Source organism: Sorex araneus, chromosome 1, assembly GCF_027595985.1.
Source record: "Sorex araneus isolate mSorAra2 chromosome 1, mSorAra2.pri, whole genome shotgun sequence".
Taxonomy (NCBI): domain Eukaryota; kingdom Metazoa; phylum Chordata; class Mammalia; order Eulipotyphla; family Soricidae; genus Sorex; species Sorex araneus.
Genome location: NC_073302.1, coordinates 259358041 through 259369575, shown reverse-complemented (window position 1 = coordinate 259369575; position 11535 = coordinate 259358041). Strand labels below are relative to the sequence as shown.

Genomic DNA, 11535 nt, shown 5'->3' with positions numbered 1-11535 from the left:
CTCGGTAGCTTGCCAGGCTTTCCAAGAGACATATATATATTTATTTTCCTCTATGAAGATGTGTTGCATGGCAAAGAATATGTTCACTCATGCGTGAGGTTTTGCTGAGCATGTGGAAAGCGCCTGGAATGTGGCGGCAGTTGGGTAGTGAAGGTTGGCTGCCGGGGCTGGGTCCCTTGGGGCAGGGAGGGCTCTCACCCATCCTCCTCTGGGGTGCCCCAAGTGGAAACAGCTAGCTAGGCTGTCACACCCAGGGACTGCCCCTGGCGCAGTGTAATCCCATCAACGCCAGCATCCAGAGAATCTCTGACAGAGACATAACACACATACACACAAAAAGCAAGTTCCCGGAATAGAGTGATGCAGAGAGTCTTTTGCCTGCATGCCTGGCTGTCTTTCCTGAGGTCCCTCAGAGGGAATGGACTCCAGCTTCCCTCCCTGTCCCTAGCAGAGCTCCCAGTGGCTGAAGACCTCTGAAGGATACCTAAGGGGATTAAAAAAAAAAATGGAACACACCGTCAATAAATTACAAGAGGATATGAGAGCAGAAATGAGGGAAATATGAACTAAAAATACAAACAGAAATGTTAGACCTGAAAAACATAAGAGGTAAAAATGAAAACAGACTGGAAGGCCTCAGCAGCAGATTAACAGCTGCTGAGTACAGAATAAGTGAGCTCCAAGATGAGGTACGGGAAACTCCAGACTACAGTAGAAGATGGAAAAGAGCTGCAATGTAAATCATCAGATGACAAGAAAATATTTTGATGGATTCATGAACAATGTAAGAATCATTGGAGTCTCAGAGAGAGAGGAAAAAATTGCTAATGAAGAAGTAGCTATCAAAGTTAAACAAAAGGAGCCCAAAACAAGCAGGAGAAATGAAATAATAAAATTTAGAGCAAAATTTAATAAGCTGTAAGTCAAAAAGACAATCTGAAAGATCGATGAACCCAAATTGATTCTTTGAGAAAATAATCAAGATCAATAGAACATGGATGGGAAGAATTAGCATCATCAAAATGGGAATACTCCCCAATGAAATGTACAGATTCAATGCAGTCCCTATAAGGATATCCATGGCATCTTTTAAAGAAATAGACAAAACACTTTTGAAATTCACATGAAACAATAACCCCCCCCCCCCACTTATAACTAAAGTAATTCTTGGGGAAAAGAAGATAGGAGTCATTACCTTCCCCAACTTCTATACTGTACTATAAAGCAGTAGTAATTAAAACATCATGGTATTAGAATTTAGGCAGATTCACAGACCAATAGAATAGAATTGAGTATCCTGACACAGACCTCAAATATATGATCACTAATCTTTGATAAAGGAGCAAGAAATGTGAATTAGAGAAAGAAAACCTCTTCAACAAGTGGGTCTGGGAAGACTTGTCAACTACATGCTAAAAATGAAGTTAGACCTCTGTCTAATGCCAGGCACAAAAATGAGTCAAAATGGATTATCTCTTGTATAATTATCTTTTGTATCTTGAAAAAAATCAGTGACCAAGATAGTGACAACCCACGAATTGGGGAAAAGTAATTACCCAATACACATCAGATAAGGGGTTCATATACAAGATATATAAGGCAGAAGTAGAACTTTACAAGAAAAAACCTCCAACCCCATCAAAAAAGGGAAGAAATGAACAGAAATTACCTCAAAAAGAAATTAAAAAGGCCAGAATACACATGAAAAAATACTTTACATCACTAATCATTAGGGAGATGCAAATCAAAACAGCAATGAGATATCATCTTATGCCATAGATATTGGCACACATAAAAAAAAAACTAAAAAAAAAAAAACAACAAGAACAACCACTGCAGGCACAGATGAAGGGAGAATGGGACTCTCATTCATTGCTGGGGGAAATGTCTGTTGTGGACTGGCTCAACCTTTTTGGGGAAAAAATGGGCATTCCTTAAAAAACTAGAAGTGAGTTTCTATATGACCTAACAATATACTTCTTTTAGTATATCCCCAGGGTGCAAAAATGCACAGTAAAATGATACATGTACTTGTATGTTCATTGCAGCACTGTTCACAATAGCCAGAATCTGGAAACATCCTGAGTGTCTGAGAACAGAGTACTGGTTAAAGAAAATGGCACTTCTACACAATGGAATATTATACAGCTGTTAGAACAATGAAGTCATGAAATTAGTTTTAAAAAGAATGGACTAGAGAGTATCATAGTGACTAAAATGAGGCAGAAGAAGAGGGACAGATATAGAATGACTGAACTTATTTGTGGTGTATAATAAAAAAAATAGCAGGAGACTAAACCCAATGACAATAGAAACAAGGTCTAGGAGAATTGGTCTATGGTTGGAGACCTGCCTCAAGTGCTGGGGAATATGGCAGTTGGAATAGAGATGGGACCACTATGACAATGATGGTAGGAAGGGATCTGTCTGTATTGGAGAAGTGTGCTGAACATTGTTAACAGACCAAACATGATGGCCTCTCAGTAATCTATGTTGCAATCCACAATGCTCAAAAGTATATGTAGAGAGAAAAGAAGAAAAGTGCCTGCCATAGAGGCAGGACAGGGTGGGTGGGGTTAGGGAGTGTCATGAGGGAAAACAGGGATATTGGTGGTGAGAAATTTACACTGGTGGAGAAATGGGTGTTGCAACATTGTATGACTGAAGCCTTTCAGTCATGAAAGCTTTGTAACAGTGTATCTCATGATGATTAAACTGAAAAATAAAAGCATGAAAGTTTAATAGAAATAAATACATATTAAATGAAATCCATGTATCCAACTTGCTTTTAATGAAATAAAATATTTGTTATAAATGTCTGACAATAGAGAACTGAAAATAACTGACAAGCATAAAAATTCAAAATAAATTATAACTTTATAATATATGGTATCTTTATTGAGCAAAAAGTAAACAAGAAAAAGATGCTATTTTTTAAAAAATTGGTTTAAAGTTGACAAGATTGTGAATACTGCTAACGGTAAAAAAAAATCAATTAACAATTAATCATATGAACAGTAGGAGCCGACTATGGATAGGAATGCAATTCCTCTCTTACACTGATTAATTGGCAATATATTCTGGTCTATTTCCTGAGAAAAACTAATGAATTTACATTATGAAACTATAAAAGAGCATATTGATGTCATGGTATAAGAATGCACAATAGTTGTTCTTGAGATACTCTCAATAGAATATATTCTACTTATGCTATTTACTTTTTATAAAGTAAATACGTCCTTGTTTATACAAGGACACTTAATTAATTTGAGTTTTTTTTAAATGCTATGACATTTTATTCAGCCACTGTGGAGCTTGATTTTCTAAATGGCCTTTGAAATGAATTGAAGGATTGCTATAAATGGTGAGGAGCTATGTATTTGAATTCTTTTTTCAAAAAATAGTCATTCAAAAAATACAGTTTTTCTATGTATAAGAATTATTTTAGATGAAAGACAAATAAGGGATTTAACAATTTGCTAAAAAGGATTACTCTGTTCAATAGGATATAACAATTTTAGGACCACAGTTAATATTATTTATCATAAATATATTTTTAAGTTAAATAGGGAAGGGTTCACATATTTTATATCTCAAAGTAACTTATAGGCAGGTAAAGAATTTTGTAGAGAAAAAATATAATTTAAATGTAGCATTTAAGATTTTAAAAACTGAATTTAGAAAACTTGGGAGTCTAAATATGAAGTTTAGCAAGTGTCCAGGTGTTAGAAAACCAGGAAATTTCTTTTATTGATAAAAAAAAATGTATACTCCTCAGAGATAGGAATAACTTAAAAATTTTTTAAAAGTAATTAAAGATTAGATGGACCAGAAAGATAATTCAATGGATAGGGATTGTGCCTTGCATGCAGATGATCATGGTTCAATCCCTGGCACCTCATATGATCTTCTGAACAATGCAGAAAATCTCTGAGCGCAGAGACAGAAGTAAGCCATGAGCACCACTGGGTGTGCTCTCCACCACAAAGGAAAAGAATTAAGGGTTAGAAGAAATAATTATCAAGAGGGAATAATCCGAGGGTAACAAAATGACCACGAAATCGACGGAGCTCCGTAAACTGAAGCTTGCTGAGCTGAAGCAGGAATGTCTAGTGCTCATGAATTAGAGACCAAGAGAATAAAACAAGATCTAATTAGCAGATTCCAGGCATATCTTGAAGAGCATGCTGAAGAGGAGGCTAATGAAGAAGATATACTGGGAATTGAAACAGAGGAGGAAGAACAAAAGCCCTTAGAAGTGCTAGTGAAAGAGGAAGAGCCCTCTGAAAAACAGTTGCAACAGAGAAGAAAGTGGAAAAAAAAAATTACATCTGGAATACCACAGACTGAGAGAATGCAGAAGAGAACTGAATGATTCAAGAACGTGTGAATTTGGAGAATAAGAGAACTGCCTGAGGGGCTGGAGCCTGGGTACAGCAAACAAGGCATTTGCTTCTCACGAAGCCGACCTCGTTTCTATCCTTATCCTTCTATCCTCCAAGCGCCGCCAGGAGTAAATCCTGGGATTTCTTCATGTTCATCAAAAAGATTGTCATCTGACTCCAAACCTCTGATTATCCTGGAGAAGCTGCAGGAAGGATTACAAAGATTTGGTTTGAATGTCTCTTCAATCTCCAGGAAATCTGATGATGAAAAGCTGAAAAAGAGGCAGGAGCGATTTGGGATGGTCACAACTTCTGCTGGAACTGGAACCACAGAAGATACAGAGGCAAAGAAGAGGGAAAGAGCAGAGTGTTTTGGAATTGTCTAATGAGAAGCTTTCTCATTCTGTTCTACCGTGGTTTCCTGCTCTCTGTTTCTTCTTGATCATATAAATATGTAAATGTTATGGTCATGTGCCTATAACTTGTCTTGAAATAAGGGAGCATAAACCCCCGGTACATCTGTGAGTTTAGGCAGCCCTTTGACTTACTTCTGTTTAAACTTTCAGTTTGTTGTATGGTTTGTTGTTGTTGTTTTACTATTATTTTGCTTGTTAATAATTTTTTAAAGGAAAAAAATCTTAGGTACTTAGAAATGCTTAATCCTAGCGGAATATAGAACTTATAATGCTCTCCTAGCAAAATGCACTTAATTAAATTAATTAAACATATATAAATTTAGTATTAATTTCATACTATATTTCTTTTTACTTTTTGATAAAATATAAATGTTGAATTTTTGTGTCAGTATGCAAGCAAAATTCATGTCCAACTGAGTTATTGCTGAAGAAGAACAATACCTGCTGTGTTTAGGGCTTACCTCTGACTCTGCTTTCAGAGATAAGTCCTAGAAGGACTTGAGGTATCTAGCTGGTGCCACAGATTGGTAATTATGCAAGGCAAGCACCTTATTTGCTGTACTATTCATCCTGGTTCAAATGAATTTACCAAAGACTATATTTGCCATGTGATGCGATGTGACACCATCCAAAGTCAAATACTCTTGAAAGTGAAAAGAAAATTATATTAGGCAAAGCAACAGATGTAGAAATGATGTCCTTTTTGTCCCCCTCAAATTTGTATTTTTTTTTAAAAATATTTATTTGTTATTTGGGGACAACAACCTGTATTGCTCAGGGCTTTTTCCTAGCTCTGCACTCAGAGATCACTTGTACTGGGCTCAGGAGACCATATGGGGTTCCAGGGATATAATCACGTCAATCAGTTTTAGGACAAGGATCTAAGTGCTATACCATTGCACCAGTCCTCATATTATGTGATACTTAAGCGATATTGTTGACAACTGCTGTTTTGAAATATCTCTTTCGCAGATTTCTGTGGTACAGTTCTATCTTGTTTTTCCACCTTGTGACCATCATCATCATCATCATCATCATCATCATCATCATCATCATCATCATCATCATCATCATCATCATCATCCCATTGATCGTCGAATTTCTCCAGCGGTCTAAGTAACATCTACATTCGTCCAAGCACTGAGATTTTATAAGCCTCTCTCTACTCATCCTTCCAATGATGCTGTACTAGAGGCTCTTTCAGGGTCAGAGAATGAGACCCAGATTTTTACTGCTTTTGGCATATTAATATACCATGGGGACCTTGCCAGTCTCTCTCATGTGGGCAGGAAACTCCCAGTAGTTTGCCAGATTCTCTCAGAGGGAGAAGTAGGCTATAGATATCCACTTCTGGGAGCTTGCTTTTAAGTCTCTGGATGCTGGCCGTTGACAGGATTAAGGAGCTGGGAGCAGTCCCTGGGTGTGATGGCTTAGCTACTGGGAGATGGGAAATCTGGGCAGAGGAGGTCCAGTCCTGATCTGAGCAGCCTTGCAGGTCTCAGCCCTGGGTTCCACACATCTGGGTTCCACTGCCAGTTCCTTCATGCGTGAGGCTCATCTGAACATGTGGAGAGGGGCCTTGAGCATGGCTGTGGCTAGGCTGCGGAGGTCTTCGGCCACGGGGAGCTCTGCTTGGGGTGGGGAGGGAAGCTGGAGCCCATCCCCTCCGAGGAGGCCCCGGGGAAGACAGCCAGGTGAGTGGGCAAGAGACTCTCTACCTTGTGGCCACTATATGTTAATTATTTTATACGCTTTACTATTACCAACAAAATTACTTAAAGGTTAGACTATTGTTCATACCTCATCATTGTGCTGATGATATAACTCATTCACTTAAGAGTCTTGTTAGAGTGATGTTATCCAATTAGTCACTAGTATCTGTGATTTTGAAACATATGTAATAAGGAACCATCAGATTATGCATGATTATTAACTCAATATTGCAAAAAGTAGATAAGAAAAACATTAGTGCAATGTTTTTAATAGATTCATGATGGCTAAACTTGCCTCAAATAGATTATAAGTGTTTGAATTAAATTACTGAATATGTGACATAAATTTGTCTAGGCTAGAAATTACCTAATATTCAGCAATTGCCATTATTTTTATACTAAGTAACAACATCTATATATGTGATAATCTTATAGGCAATTTTCAGGAACCAATTAAACAGGTTTCTATTGATTGACAAAAAGAATAAGAACCAAAGTTAGATTAGCACTCATGAATTCACATTATTTTAAGAAAAAAATATGCTTTAAGGTCCTAATTCTGGATTTTCCTTATTCTGTAGTTAAATAGAAAACTCAGATATGTTGTATACTATTGAAAAAGAAAAAAAAATCTTGATAGTCACAGTAATTGTTAAAGTGGCAGAATATATATATATATATATATATATATATACACACACACATTTAGGTGACAACACAAAGAATTTCAGGAATGAGCTCAATTTTACCTTCAAAGTGTGTTTTAACGTGCATTTCATAAATTCATGAATTCCACATAGTTCATTAATTTCCCTATAAAAATTTTGATAATTTTTGAATTTTTGTAATTGTAACATTTATATTTATTGCAATTGATAACAGATATTGTTCTGACACTAACTTTCTAACTTTTTAAAATTTATATTCATAAATAAGAGGGAAATGAAATAAAAAGATAAATGTCACAGGCTTGGAGATACAATACAGGGTGTAGGGTGTTTGTGGGTATGCAGCTGATATTGCTTCAACTCAAGCATGGTACCTCAGTAACATTAGGAATGGTCCCTGAGCACAAAGTCAGAAGTAGACAGTAAATGTAACTTGGTATGGCTCACTGTGCTGAAAGTTGATAAAGGACCAAACGTTATAGTGTCTCAGTATCTATATTGCAAACCATAATGCCCAAATGTACAGAGAGTACAGGGGAAATTGTCTGCCAGAGAGGCATGGGGAGGAGTGGGATGAAGGGTGATACTGGGGACATTGGTGGTGAAAAATGTTCACTGGTGGAGGGATGGGTGTTCAATCCCTGTATGACTGAAACTCAAACATGAAATCTTTGTAACTGTATCTCACATGACTCAATAAATATATACATATATTTATGCATGTATATAAATGTCAAAATTTATTTTTCAAAGATTTATTGGATTATTGTCAAGATTTATCAAGTACAGTCACAAGCAATAGTTTGTTAGGTTTTGTTGTTGTTGTTGTTGTTGTTTTGTTTTGGTGATATATTCAGTGATGCTCAGGGTAAACTCCTAAATCTGTACTCTGTGCTCAGGGATTGCTATTGGTGGTTTTAGGTGACTTTATGTGGTACTGGAGTTTGATGCTGATCAAGGTAAGCACCCTTTGTATATATATAATATTGGTATATATTATATATACAATATTAATATGTATATATGTATATATAATATTGGTAAATATCATATTTCTTCTGGATTTATGTGTAATTTAAATGAGATTTCAATCAGTATACAACTTACTATGACATAAAAATAACTTTTATTTTAAGGAAGGAAAAAATATTTGTTAGCATTATTAAAGTAATAAAAACGTACTAAATTGATGTTAAGTTCTCACATTCCTATCTAATAATATGTGCTTTCTTCTATATAACATAGGTTTGAAATTAATATCAGACTTCAAATATAGTTTTTCTTCAATATCACATTATCATTTACTTAAACAGATTTTGTTTAAGCAATAATGTTATTTCAAAAAATGATGTCAAAAAAGAAAAAATTTTGAGAAACAAATATTTCTATCCAATGTCTATAAGCTAATGTAGAAACTTAAAAAAATTATATTTTTTTATCATTTCTTAGTTTAATTGTTGTGTGCCTAAGATACATTAAAAAATCTTACTTGTACCTGATATGGTTATGATTACTGTAATATTATAAAAGAGCAGTTCCACATATTGTACAATTTAAGAATTCTTAAAAATGTACTTTCTGCATCATCTAAAGTTAAACGATGCATCTGGAAATTCTAACATAGGGAACTCTATTCTGTTTAAATATGGTTTGACTGATGTCACCGGGCTCAAGTGTATTACTTAAAAAACAGAGTGTAAAGAGAAAAGCTGTCAGGGTAAAAAGTCTAAACACATTTTTGCAGACTAACCTGGTGCTGACAAAATGCATTTAATCATGTTCAAGCTTCATGAAATTGAGTTCATTATGCTAGGATTTTCAACAATATGGAAAATAAAAATATTTAAATATAAATTATTGAATCTAATAATGATATATATCTGAGAATATATGATGGGTCTTAAAATAAATCAGTTAATAAGTTTTCTTTACCTCCATCTACCATTTTTGTGAGAAATTAAAACAAGGAAACCTTGACAAGTCCTTAATTGCACTGCAGTTTGAAATCACGAGAGATGATGAAAACTGGTGCTCCAAGCACTGACCTGGTTCTTTTTCTTTTATACCAAATTTAACAATCTCATTTGTTTTCATGGGGATTTTGCGTGACACTGTGGAAATAATTGTGCCATAGCCTGAGACAAGACATTAAAATCTATACCTCTAAGAAGCACCTAAAATTCACTTAGGGGGATAGGAACTGGTTTCCTGTATTAGCAACCAATAGTAAACAAAGCTAACACAAACTATAATTAACAATCAGAGTACAAACATTTGCTACATAGACAGCACATAAAAAGGCACAGAACATATATAAAAATAAACTTTCTACCAGGTATCTATAATTAGTTTTATTTGATAATTATGTTTATACTCAGAAATAAAGTCAGTCACATTTTCACAAAAATTAAATTTAACATACCTGATGACATTTTACACATTTTGATTTCTCCAGAGATTCCCCTTTGGCAAATACAGAATGCTAATTTTTAATTTATCTGACAAGTATATTGGCTCTAAATCTCTGATTAGAATAGTTTTTTTGTGAAATATGACTCGATTCTAATTCTACAATTTTCTTGTGTAAGGCATTAAAGAAAGCAGTTAAAACACTTTTAATATTAATTAGTTAGCATTAATTAAAGTTAACTATGCAAGCCATAAAGATTCACCCTTTTCTATAATGTCCCTAACATCTAACTGAAAGTTAAAAGCAAGGGTTTCATTCTTTGCAAAAGGACTTCAAACTGAATTACTTCTCAAATGGTCAATTTTGTGACTGATTATAGATGTAGTGACATAACGTCATTCATTATCAAGAATCATTTCCCATTAACGTCTATAATTCTTAAACAAACACATTATGGGAAAAGTTATCTCTCCCAATATAGGTTTATTATTGATTTACATTCTTTATTCTCTTGCATATAGAAATCATTAAAGTATTAAGAAAAACTGAAAAAGATGCCTCATCATGGTCTAGAAATTCTCTTTCTTGTCTTCATAGAAAGACACATTGACCCTCAAATCTATATGGCACTTTTACATAATTACTCCCTAACTTAATGCCTGTAATGTATGGAAGATTCCCTCTTTTCCCTGGCTCAGGAGTTTTCATTTCTGTGCACTGAATAATGCTGAATAATTTGATGAACTCTGTCTCAATATTTTCTAAGAAACGGAGTCATCATGAATACTAAGATATTTAAGAGTCCCTATCCATCATAGTCTCACGTGTTATTTCCCACTACCAATTTAGAAATCTTATCATAAGCTGAAATACAAAAATGAAAATGAAGAGGGGAAGAGAAAAAAGAAAAGAGGGGAAAAAAAAGAAAAATTGAAAAAAACACGTGGGTTTTCCTTTTCCCTTCAAAAGACAGGAACAGACAACACAGTAGGAACTAGGAACAGAAAGTAGGCTTGTTGGAGGAGGAAAGTCAGAAATGCCATACCTTGTAAATGCTACATGTTATAAAACATTGTCTTACATTTGTAGAATTTGAAATAATAATAACGCCATTTATTTCTAAGACTACTTTAAGACTAAAATAGTAAGAATCTGGATAACTCCATTATTTTTCTTATTAAGAAAAACTGTGAGAAGTAGTGTTTCATTATGATGACTTTAATAGATGAATACTGATATGCATACTTTGTATGCTCCTGAAAGGAAATGCTTACTGTATTTACATGTCAAAGTATAGTAAGTTTTGTCTGATTGCTGAATGTCTTCTGAACATAAATTCATTCATTTTACTTTACAGTTAAATGAATTCTAGACATCTGCACTGGCAGAGAAGACATTCTTAGAGAAGTGGGAAAGATAAATCATTTGTCAAATGATACTGAAGTTTGCAATAGGCACATGCTTGCTATGCAATCACTTAACTTTATTTGATGATCCTTCAACTAAGAGTATTGAATGTGAAGAGGAAAGTGAGTTCCATGATCATGTTTTTATTCTATTTTGTTTCTTTGTTATATATATTTTTTAAAAAACATATATTCACTATCTTTTTATAAATATATGCAAAAAATACACTTTTTAATACAGATAAATATATATTGAGAACCCATCTTAAATTTTTAGCTAAAGATTTAGAAGAAGAATGGGATAAAAATAAAAACATATAAATCTTCTCAAGTAGAGTCCATCAGTCTTTAGATTTTAGTAACATTGCTTGTATTTCTCCCTTTTAATACAACCAGACTTACAGGTCCATAATGAACATACTGATTAACTTCATGATTTATATATGGCTATATTTGCTCATTATGTGTTGCTTTTATCCTTAACTTAGCATTTCTGTTAAGCATTCCAACTATCTCTATTAAAAGTAATTAATTAATT

At 34.3% G+C, this 11535-nt stretch overlaps 1 pseudogene; it reads left to right on the top strand.

Moving 5' to 3' along the window:
• The first annotated feature begins 4049 nt into the window (after window positions 1–4049).
• LOC101542295 (SAP domain-containing ribonucleoprotein-like) lies at window positions 4050–4771 on the top strand (annotated as a pseudogene).
• Window positions 4772–11535: the final 6764 nt, after the last annotated feature.